Source organism: Melospiza melodia, chromosome 8 (assembly GCF_035770615.1).
Source record: "Melospiza melodia melodia isolate bMelMel2 chromosome 8, bMelMel2.pri, whole genome shotgun sequence".
Lineage (NCBI taxonomy): Eukaryota > Metazoa > Chordata > Aves > Passeriformes > Passerellidae > Melospiza > Melospiza melodia.
The window spans coordinates 28398821-28409494 of NC_086201.1; the positions used below are offsets into that span (position 1 = coordinate 28398821).

Sequence of the window (10674 nt, forward strand, 5' to 3'; positions counted from 1 at the left end):
GTGAGTATTATGGGTCAGGATGCAGATGCTGCTCTTTCCTGGAAAGATTTATGCTGGCAGAACTCACTTGGATACCTTTGAAGAAAAGCAGCTGGAAAAACAAGGCGTCTAGGTGAATTCTTGAATTTCTTCCAGAGACAAAGTGACCCAGACTGATAATCTGTGCATTCCTACAGTGGCAGGAAAATGCATAGCTATGTCCCAGCAGTAATTCCCTCTCCCAGCTTTACATAGTTTTTCTTTCTATTCAGACTCATAGGTGATACTGTTAAACAGGCACAAGACTTTGATCTTTCCCAGAGTCTAAAGGTTTCAAACTGTAAATCCCAAGAATGCTGCAAAAGTCATTAAATGCGATACTGAAGAGGTTCTTCAAATAAAAAGATTTTGAGGTTCTACTGTAATGAATTCTCAAGCTGTTATCACTTGCACATAATCCTTTTTAATTGTGCTTCCAATTGCTTGTGAAAATTCAAATTCAGAACAGGTATTTTTGGTCTCACCCAGCTTTAACCGTTCCCTTAGTAATATCTATGCAAAGTATTAATTACTAAATTGAACTTGCAAGCATTTAAAAAATGGTTTCCTTCTCTCTTTGAAAGCATTTCATTCACAGCACAATTTCATTCATCAAAAGCATTGAAGCATCTCAGGATACCTGCATATTTATTTTTCCCTTGGCTCCCAGCTGAGCCACTGAATCTTATGCTTTCTTTTCGGACTTTTTGCTGCTCTGTGGAGCAGTCAGGCTGAGAATCCTCTGCAGTCCTCTGGGGTTAAGGAAGATGGTGTGAAAAAGAAGCCACAGAGGGAACACCTGTGCAACTAGCAGGAGGAAATATTGTTTTGGGAACAGAAGAATTAATTGCTGGATGTTGTGGCTGTGTGGAAAATTAGGTCACCCTAATTTTTCATACTATTTTAAGAGCAGGTAACTAATCACAAAGCAGTAGTGTAATAAGGTCAGAGAGTTTTTATGGGGCTGTTAGACAAGTCACAGACACAGACACAAGTGGGAGAGCTCCCAGGATGTGTGAGCTCAGCAAAGGAGCAGCTCAGCAAAGGTTTTGCTCAGTATCCTACCATATCAACAGTTCGTGCATTTTCTGATTAATCATAAAATCTCATCCAGCTGACTTCCAAAGCCAACTGGATCAGGTAGCCCTTTGTTCCTTAGACATGGAGCCCCTCCCTGTCCTTCTCCAACAGAAATTCTCCAGGAAATGTCTGATGTAAACCATGCCAAGATGCCACCAGGCTGAATTTCTTGCTACAGTTTTAGTATTTCTCTGGATTTGACTTGTTCCTTACAATGAAAATTATTTTGGTTATACAAAACATCTGCCCTACCTTTTCTCCTTGACATGTAGAAGTTTGAACACTGCTGTATTTTACTGGATTATTTTCTCCTTTTTTTTTCTTTTCTTCTTTTTAAATTCTGTTTTGACAGCCAACCAATTTTTTATCTCCCTTTGAAGAAGTTACTCAAAAGGGTAGGAACACATGAGCTAACTTCAGGGATGGTAAAGGAGAGGTATTTTTAGAGTAAGGGGAACACAAAGAAGAACTGGTTTATTTATTGTAAAAAGCTGTGGAGGTCCTTAGCTTTGAGGCAGGCTGATGGCATGTCTGCCACACTCGTCACAGACACTTCAAAGTGCAGAGACAGTCTACAGCACTTCAAGGAATTTCCCACTCTGCAAATAATGCTGCAGAAGAAACACTCAAGTACAAGGCAGCACAGCATTGCAGAAAATCCAGGTGGGATGTTTAACAAACCTAGTTTTATGAAGTAGGGGAATTCCATCAGGAGTGTGGACTATTTGCTTTAACACAATCATTCATTGGGATAAGAGAAGTAGAACTTGCTCTGTAGGTTCATAATTGCTGAAATTAAGCGTGGCTCATCACTCTCTGCAGTACTATACCAATTTACTGTGCTCTTTTATCTCAATTACTTTCTGTGTGTGTCTTAAATTTCTCTATTAAACTTCAGTAATTGTAACACTGTGGTAATAACATTGACATACTCAGTATTATATGATGGGCTATTTTACATTACTCTGACTGCCTTATTTATATTATAATTATTAGTGTCTATATAAATGTGATTCATTGAACTAATAAAGTTTTCAGACAACTGCCATAGCTCATTGATTTTTTCTGTGCAGAAATGTACCTTGCACTCTTAGTCGGATTTCCCTTCTCTTTCAAGGCTAGCATTGGACAATAAAGACCTTCCACTTTAGCCCCATAGAAATTATATTTAATACCTCATTTTTTCTTGATTTCGTTAGACTGACAAAGCGAATGGGAAGTACCAAAGTCATATTTTCCCAACTGATCTGTTCTTTTGTTCAGAAGTACTGCCAAAAGCACCCTTCTCACTCATCCTGATCATCACCAAACGATGATTTTTTGAGACTAAGCAGTTAGCACTCTGAAATCTTAGTGTGGTTCATTAGCCATGCAATTCTCCCCCAGAGGAATTTGGGCAATGCCTTTTGAAATGGCACAGTTGCTTCAGCCTTTCTCTGTCTGCAGAGCTGAATGAGTTCATGCCTCATGTGCTGTGTACCTTGTGTGTCCTGCAGGGACCAAGTCTGCAGCCAGTCCTACCACAACTTAAAAGTCAGTTAAGAATGTGGTAAATGAAGGTAAACATAATCCAGATTATAACCTCATGCTTTTCAGGTCTTCATTTACTGGAGTTTTAGCAAATCCTTCCAACTCCATCTAGCACATCACCAGCTTATAACTTAAAAAACTACACATAGTACATTTTGTGATAATAAGAAGATTGAGATAAATAACAATTATCAAAGAGATAGGTAAATATGGACTGTAAAAAGTTAAATCTATTTATGGCTCTCCTCCTGTGCCCTGGTCTAAAACAACTCAGTTGTCAGCCATTTCATAGGAGACTGAGGTTTCTCCCTGGTGGAATGCAGTTGTTCCCAGCTGCTTTTCTTTCCAAACAACTGTGATACGAGGGATTTCACTCCATCTCTCTTGTTTCTCTGAGCATTGACAGTAAACTGTACAGCACTGTGGGTTGGGATGATAATAATATGTTATATTGTGTGTTGGCCTTTTGTCCTTGGCATACATTGATTTTTTTCCCTGAGGTGACCTTCATATCCTGGTTGTGTTGAGCACAGAGGGTATTTATTTCAGACTCCTTCCCTGCATGCTTAGCTAAATCCTGCTGATGCTACCAGAAATTACAAAACCACTGTGTCAGGAGATCCCAAATTGCCACGTCTGTGGGTCAGAGATCCCAGTGCTGCGATTCCAAGCAGTGTTAGAACCCACTTTTAAAGCTTTTAGTTTTCCAGTGTCTGACTTACATTTCAGATATTTATACCAGCTGCTGGGAACACTCATAGCCTGTGACACCACCTGCTGGGTAACACCTCTGTGAAATGTTTCTCTCACTATAATCACTAGTGTTTGTAAGGGATAAAGGACAATGTAATTTAAATGAGGAATAGAATTTAGAACCATCAAAGGTCTGTGTTAAGTTTTTGCTCTTTTGAGGGTTTAATACTTTGTCATTAGTGGCACATATTCCCTGCTCTGTTTATTGGTGTAATGCACATGCAATTACACTCCCTATAGCTTCCTCTAACTAACCATGTGGGGGAAACCTGCAAAAAGGAATTTTTACACAGACACTGACTGGTAAACTTTACTGTAGCAGAGATTATGCCCTGCTATAGTAATATCAAGATGCAAAGCCTTGTTATTAATGCAGGCAGTTCTGAATGGAGGAGCAAACAGTAAGAAAAATGACTTTCAAAGTAATTATTTTGCAGACCGGGGAATAACTGTGGTATACAAAGCTGATTTATCTCTGTTTCTTTTCTGTCCACAGAACATTAATGCAGTACTTTTGGTATCTTCTCAGTGGAAAGAAAAATGGACAAAATAAGAAATTACTCAGCAGCCATAGGGAACTGGTGTCTAGGTCTGGAACTATAATTATACTCTAGGCTTAAATGATTTGCATTTTTACTGCAAAGTAGATTGTGGATAAAATGTTAAAGTCTAAATCCAAAGTAATACAGACCCTCTTCTTCAGGCTTTGATCCAAGAATCTGTGTTTGTGGCTGTGTAAGGACTGCATAGTCATTCCCAGACTACATTGGAAAGGAATGAGAAACAACATAGCTCCTGAAATGTAAGCTTCTAGACAGGAAAATGCCACAGATCTTCAGTGAAATCAAAGAGGAGAAGCATGATTTGGCCCTTTTTTGTGGTGCCCTAAGGGGATATGAGGTATAACTGTATTAATATTATGAACAGAAGACTCTCAAAAGGCCTGGAGTGTTTGAAAGGCCAGTACCTGGGAGCTGGTAAAATCCACCACAGGATATTAATCAGATCTCCCATGCTCCTTGCTACCATCTGGCCAGAAAAGGGGCAAGATTCTAATGGAAATGCTATCTATTCCTGGGACTGCTGGTCCTTGAAAAAGAAGCTGTCGATTACTCAGTAATTCAGCTCAAACTTCCTTCTATTTCTCCCAGGTGATTCAAACATGGTGGAATAAATCTGCCCCTCTTGCAGCCAAAGAGATTTGTTGTGCACTATAAACTGTCGTGAAGCTCTCCAGAAGAGAATGAATAAAGCAAATCTGTAGGAAAGCTAGTGCTCCCCAAGGATTTATTCTCTCCACATTTAAATATCCTCTTTTCATAGTGCTATCTAGTGCAATATGCAGCCCACCCATGAGTAAATATCAGGCTGTTGCACTAAGACCTGTCAGTTCTGGGGTCCCAAAAGCTGCTGCTCTCAAAACTTCTCCATTACTGTCCATCCTGAGCTATAAATCAAGAAAGGTGCACATCCCACTTCTTCACAAGCTCAGATAAGAGAATCAATTTAACTTCATGAAAGACAAACCTACTGGTCTGGAAGATTAATGAATAATTCCAATCACTTTATAGCAAAAGAGTCTCAGTGATTGATCCCAAACCAGACAAAAGCCTTGTCCTGCATTACAAAGCTGGGAGTCTGTACAAAGGGAAAAGAATACATAATTTGTGGATGTCACTAAAGTGCTACACATCCAATATAAGTAGCACTTTATGCAGGAAAGTCCCAGAAATAGAAACAACCAGTCTCTGGTGAACTGGAGGATAAAAGCTGGAATGCTTATCCAGTGAAAGGATCTTGCTTCGCTTCCTTGGTGTTTCACAAGCACTAAACCAAGCCCTAAACAAGCATTTACCACATTTGAGCAAGATACTTAAGCAGATTCTCTGATTATATCGGACAATTATTATTATCTAGGTTATTTTTCTGTGAAGATAAACTGCAATTACCTGCAAAATTTAAAATACATTAACAATGTAGTTATATTGCAGATATTTTGCAGTGTTGATATTGTCCTTCTGAACAAAGTGGTGTTTCAGGACTTTTCATTTGAATGTCTATTTTAAATAAAATGATTAAAGAAATGGATGCAAAACAATAATTAAAAAAAAAAAAATTACAGCAATGCCATTTGGTTGTCACCTTCATGTTTAAAAATATGCATTAAAGCCAGAACATCAGAGTAATGCAATTAAGATATGGCTTGCAAATGGAGCACCTATAAGTCATATTTCAGAAAAAAAAACCTAAAGAAGAGCCTTTAATTTGCACTAGAAGCAAACCTTAGCTGTTGTTTTCCTGTGCTAATTTGGTTTGTTGGTATTTACTTAGGTTTGAAGTGTTCAGATCCAAATCCTAACTTCCCCACAATGGAGAGTATGTTTTGTTCTTGAGCTTTTCATGTATTTGCCACATCAGTCAGTTTTTCTTTGAAGTTTCCTCCTGCTAAATTCATCCTGTGAAGACAGTTTTGCCCTCTATCACCCTGTGAATCTCACAGGCAAAAAATTTTTGGCATCATCTTGAAATGCCAGCAAACATTTAAGGCGTGGAAGAAAATCTCATGTTAAAAAATGCTATGGTTTATTATAGATGTATCATACCTGTAGGACCTAAATGGTAACAAACTTTTGGTTTTGTTCCTGTGAAAAACAGCTTGATTCTGTTAATTCTGTATATTACTTTATCATGGGTCCGTAATGTCTCGTAAATGCTGAAAAGGCTGTGTAGACTATTTCCTGGAACCACATGGGTGCTATGATGTTTCCTCACTTTTCCTGTTTGTCTTTTCAGAGGGGAAGAACATTCTGTGAGTTATGGGACAGGTGCAAGAGAGCATGTGCCCAAAGACTTTGGCTTCGAGCACAAGTGGCCACATGGATCTGATCAGATTTGGGTAGTTTAAAGGCCATTCATCACAGAGCCTTGCTCTGATGCTGCTGCAGCTTGACTAAGTGGGAGCATGGCCAGGGAAGAGAGGAGAGTAAAGGCACTGGGGCTGATGTGAGTCAAGTACACCTCAGGTTAAACAAAACTCTGGTGCCTGGGAGACACCTTGGCCACGTTTTGCCTGGAGCTTGCCAGGCAGCTGAGGGACCAGATAGAATCTAAAAAGGCACAGCAGGCTTTCTGGAGGTGTCCAGTGTGCTTGGGGTTCCATTCATCACACACTACATTTAGCTTTGATGGCTTTAAATAACAACCTGCTTGAAATCCAGTGGACTGTAGGGTTTCTAAACCAAAATACCAGAGGAAAGAGAGAAACTGGGAGGGTTCTCCTTCTACTCCTGTGCTTGTTGCTGTGTCTGAGCAATTTTAGGTCTCAGCTCTAAAACCTCACTGATGCTTTGGTGAAGGATTGTTTACTTGTTGAAGGATTGCTTGTTAAATATAATCACTGATACATATAAAAAACCATTTTCATTAATTGCATGAGAAAACACCATTACACATTTCAATATCTTAGAAACTGGGCTTTCCCTATGGAATGTATAGCTATGTATGAAAAGTTACAAGGATAAGGGTTGACTTGGAAGCTAAACCAGTTTGTGTGAGAAGTGAATTGATGATGGGCTTCTAGTGTGTTGCCTCACATGGAACATCTGGGGTTTGCAATCCTCCTGTTGGCAGAGTTATTATCCCTAGCAGCTCTTTGTCAGGGTATCTTATGGTAATGCATGCCAAGAAAGCTTACTTAGCAGCTATATTATGTATACTATGTAGAGCTCTGGTATATAATAGTGACAGAGATTCTAGAATGAGGAAGTTAAAAACAACAGAAACCAAAAAAGATTATTTTTAAATGGCTTACAAATATCAATTACATACACATTCTGATAACTTTGCATTTGCCAAGGAACTTGGATTTTACAGGCAGGAAGATCTGACCTAATTTTAGAACAAAGAGAACATATTTTAGCAGATGTTAAGTTAACTTGATTGTCAGCTAATAACATGGAAGTTGTTGTAATCCTAGTTATATACAGCACATGATGTTGAATATAAAGTACCTAAGCATTTTTCAGTATTGATTTCAATACCAGGGTAATTAAGAACAGGTGCATATAAATTAGACGTGAGGCACTCTAATTGTTACTAATGAAATCCTTTACAATAACTTTACATAATGAAATGCATAATTAAATATTAATGACCAAGATCATTAGTGGCAATTTTATTCCACTTACACATGATTTTGGCCTTAGGTGAAGCCTAATGTTTTAGTAAAGCTGTCATTCATGCTGCTGCTCCTCTGTTTGCTTTACAGCTACATCATATTCTAGCCTTGAAAACCTCCTGGATATTGATTTCTTTTATGGATTTAAAGGAACACTGCTTCAGAGTGACAACATAGGTGGCAAACCTAACGAATTACCCCAGGTATTATGATGAACCAGGAAATTTTGTGGCCAAGTATCTCTAGAGAGCATTCAGCAGGAAATCCAGCCAACCAGGTAAGTCTGCATGTTCAAAAATACACTTTGATTTCCTCTAGTGGCTTGAGGTAACACCTGATACTTCTCAGCTTTCTTTCAAGTGACTGTTGTCACTGCATTCAGCATTGCACACCCTTTTCCCTTTGGTGCCAGCTACTGAGGAAGACATTGATGAAACAGCTGTTTTTCTACAGCTGCAGTCTTATCCTTCAAGCTGAAGCCTAGCCTAGCCTTGTGGTTTTATTGCTTCAATACAGGATGGTTTGGGAATGAACTGCACAAGACTTTGCCAGGATGCTTCACTAGATCTGGCACAGAAATTTCTAGAATTTAGCCAAACAGCAGAGACTCTCAACCTACTTGTGTGTGATAATTCCTGCCCAACTGAAGAAGAGTGATAGTTCAAGTTCACTTGAGCATCTGCACTTACATTTAAGTAGCTGAGAAGGTTGGGGTCACAGTAACATTTCTACTTGATTACTGGTTCAATCTTTGCTCCAAGAAATGTCAATTGCACAGAGAAAAGGAGGAAATATTCCTAGAACTGTGTTTGTCCAAGCTTTGTAATAGGGAGTTGCCTTTAATGGCTGCAATTCCAAGGAGTTATTTACAATGCGCTTACTACCTGTAAAAATTCAGTAATATCTTTTTAAAAAGTCCCATTTTATACTCTTTGCTTGTTCTACAATTGTTTACAATATTAAAAGGTTGAGTTTAAAACATTAAAGCTTACTTCTTATACAGTCAGTATAAAAATCAGAAATAGAAGAATTTCCAAAGGCTTGGGTATAAGCAATCTAAAGCTCAGTAGCTGTGGAATAGGTAAAATGGGACAGGGCATTCACCAAATTTCCAGTGTTTCTTTATATAATGTGATCAGAATATGTTTGTTCTTACCAGATTCTTGCTTAACTATTTGTGCTAAAAATGGTTTAAAAAAAGGAACCAAATAGTGTTTTATACGTACTCTTCTTATAGTGCTGCATAAACTGTCTTCTCTGTTTGTCAATAAATCAGTCAGAATATATTGATTTTTTTTTTACCCCGGTGCTCTTGCATGATCTCCATTTATTTAATGAAATGAAACACACTTTGTTTTCATTTTATTGCATTTCTACTATGGCTTTCCCCCACTATTTTCTCTTTCCATACAATCTTCCTATCTGCCCTGAGATGCAGTTTGCAAAACCACAGCCAGAAAGTCAAAAATTTATAAGATGAAGCAACTGGGAAAATAAAATGGCAGGTGAAATTAAATTGAAATTAATTAAATAAATGATGCAATCATGCATGGAATGATGAATTCCAAGCTGAACATTATGACTCAGAAATCTTGGTGTTGTGACAGCTGTGTGAAAACAACAACTTTGTGCTCAGTGACAGTCAGAAAGGCAAAGGGAATGAAGCACCCTTCTAGTGCCTGCATTTCAAAATAGAGAACTCTAAAAGTGGGAAGCAGTTGTACATATACATAAACTCTGCCTATTCCTATGTTCTTCCCTTGGCATCACAGATGGAAGAGAAATCACCTTTGGGGTGATCCAGCCCTGGTGTGCTGCATTCCTGCTTTAAGCAATACAATGAGAGCTGATATTTGTGTGTGGGTAATGTAAAGACCAGTAATAAAACTATGATGGAAATTCTTGCTTAGTTACCAATATATTGGGGTTTGGAGTGCCTGTACCCAGTGCTCACCTGACTCTTGCTCTGGCTTCAGCCTGGCTGAGCTGTGTGTGCGACCAGGATCAATATATTCCCTGCTGTCCTTTCCTAGGAAAGAATTTGAGAATTGTCAGAGAGCTTCCACTCCTTAAGAAAGCTAACCTGTATGAGACTACAGCATGAAGAACACAAATTTCAGTTTTGATCTCTGTTTGGCTTGCTACAGAGCAGGCAACCCTTCAGTGTTATTTTTATAACACAAATGCAGTTCTATGGAGTCCCATGTACTTCTATTCTCCTCCTGTGTTTGTTTGGCAAAGAGAATGGTTACTTGTTCACAACTAAAAAAATTATATGTAAGAAAAGCCTACTAAGTGCAAAAGTAGGGGCAATCCCTTCAGGGAGTTCCTAAGGAAAAGACTATGGCAAACTGGGAAAAGATAGCACTGCAATTGGTGCTGTATTCCTACTTGGTTTCAATGGTCTTGCCTGGACATCTGCCTTTAGCTATTATCAGAGACTTTGGTCCATTGTCGGTGCATTCAATCTCATGAGTCTGATCACAGCATCTGTGTTTGTATAGTAACAGTGGCAAGCTACACTTTCACAGTCTTTTAAGAACCCAAATATCATAAGACACTGTTTTCAGATAAAAGTATTGACATATAATAATAATTTAGATAATAACTATAAGGGCCTCAATTCTATTTCAGCATCTTAATTAACTCAATATTATTCACCAGAAGAAAGAGATTGGGAATCTGATCACCCTGAGTGCATGCAAATCACCCTCATTTCAGTGGGCGGTTTGAGCAGACAAAGAGTCCAGGAGCTGCTTTGGCAAACTGCTGGAGAGAGCCCATCTGGGAGGGAGTGGCCAGCTCCTCCTGCAGGAGAGGATCTCACCCCGTGCCCAGCAGCTGGTGCCAGCACAGGCTGCAGTCAGTGCCAGCTTCAGGGATGGCTCTGCTCAGGCAGCCCCCTCTCACTGGGAAGGCGAGAGCCTGGAGTTGGATTGTGGATGCTGCAGGGATCTGGGGCAGGGAATAGGGGCAGGGTTGATGGCAGGGAACTGGCAGCTGTGGCTGCTGAGCCAGTGGCTGGATACAGCTGGAGCTGTCTCAAGGCAAATGGCTTCACTCCTGCTCTAATGGATTGCAATAATCAAGCCTAGAAGACGTGTGTGTGCATTGCT

The 10674-nt window shown here is 39.3% G+C and overlaps 1 protein-coding gene across 1 annotated transcript in view; it reads right to left on the bottom strand.

Moving 5' to 3' along the window:
- Positions 1-9580, bottom strand: part of SLC39A10 (solute carrier family 39 member 10) — a 90994-nt gene extending 81414 nt beyond the window's left edge. Inside the window, exon 1 of the mRNA XM_063162483.1 lies at positions 9513-9580. The gene's annotated coding sequence lies outside the window, so the exon portion shown is untranslated. The remainder of the gene's footprint in view (positions 1-9512) is intronic.
- Positions 9581-10674: the final 1094 nt, after the last annotated feature.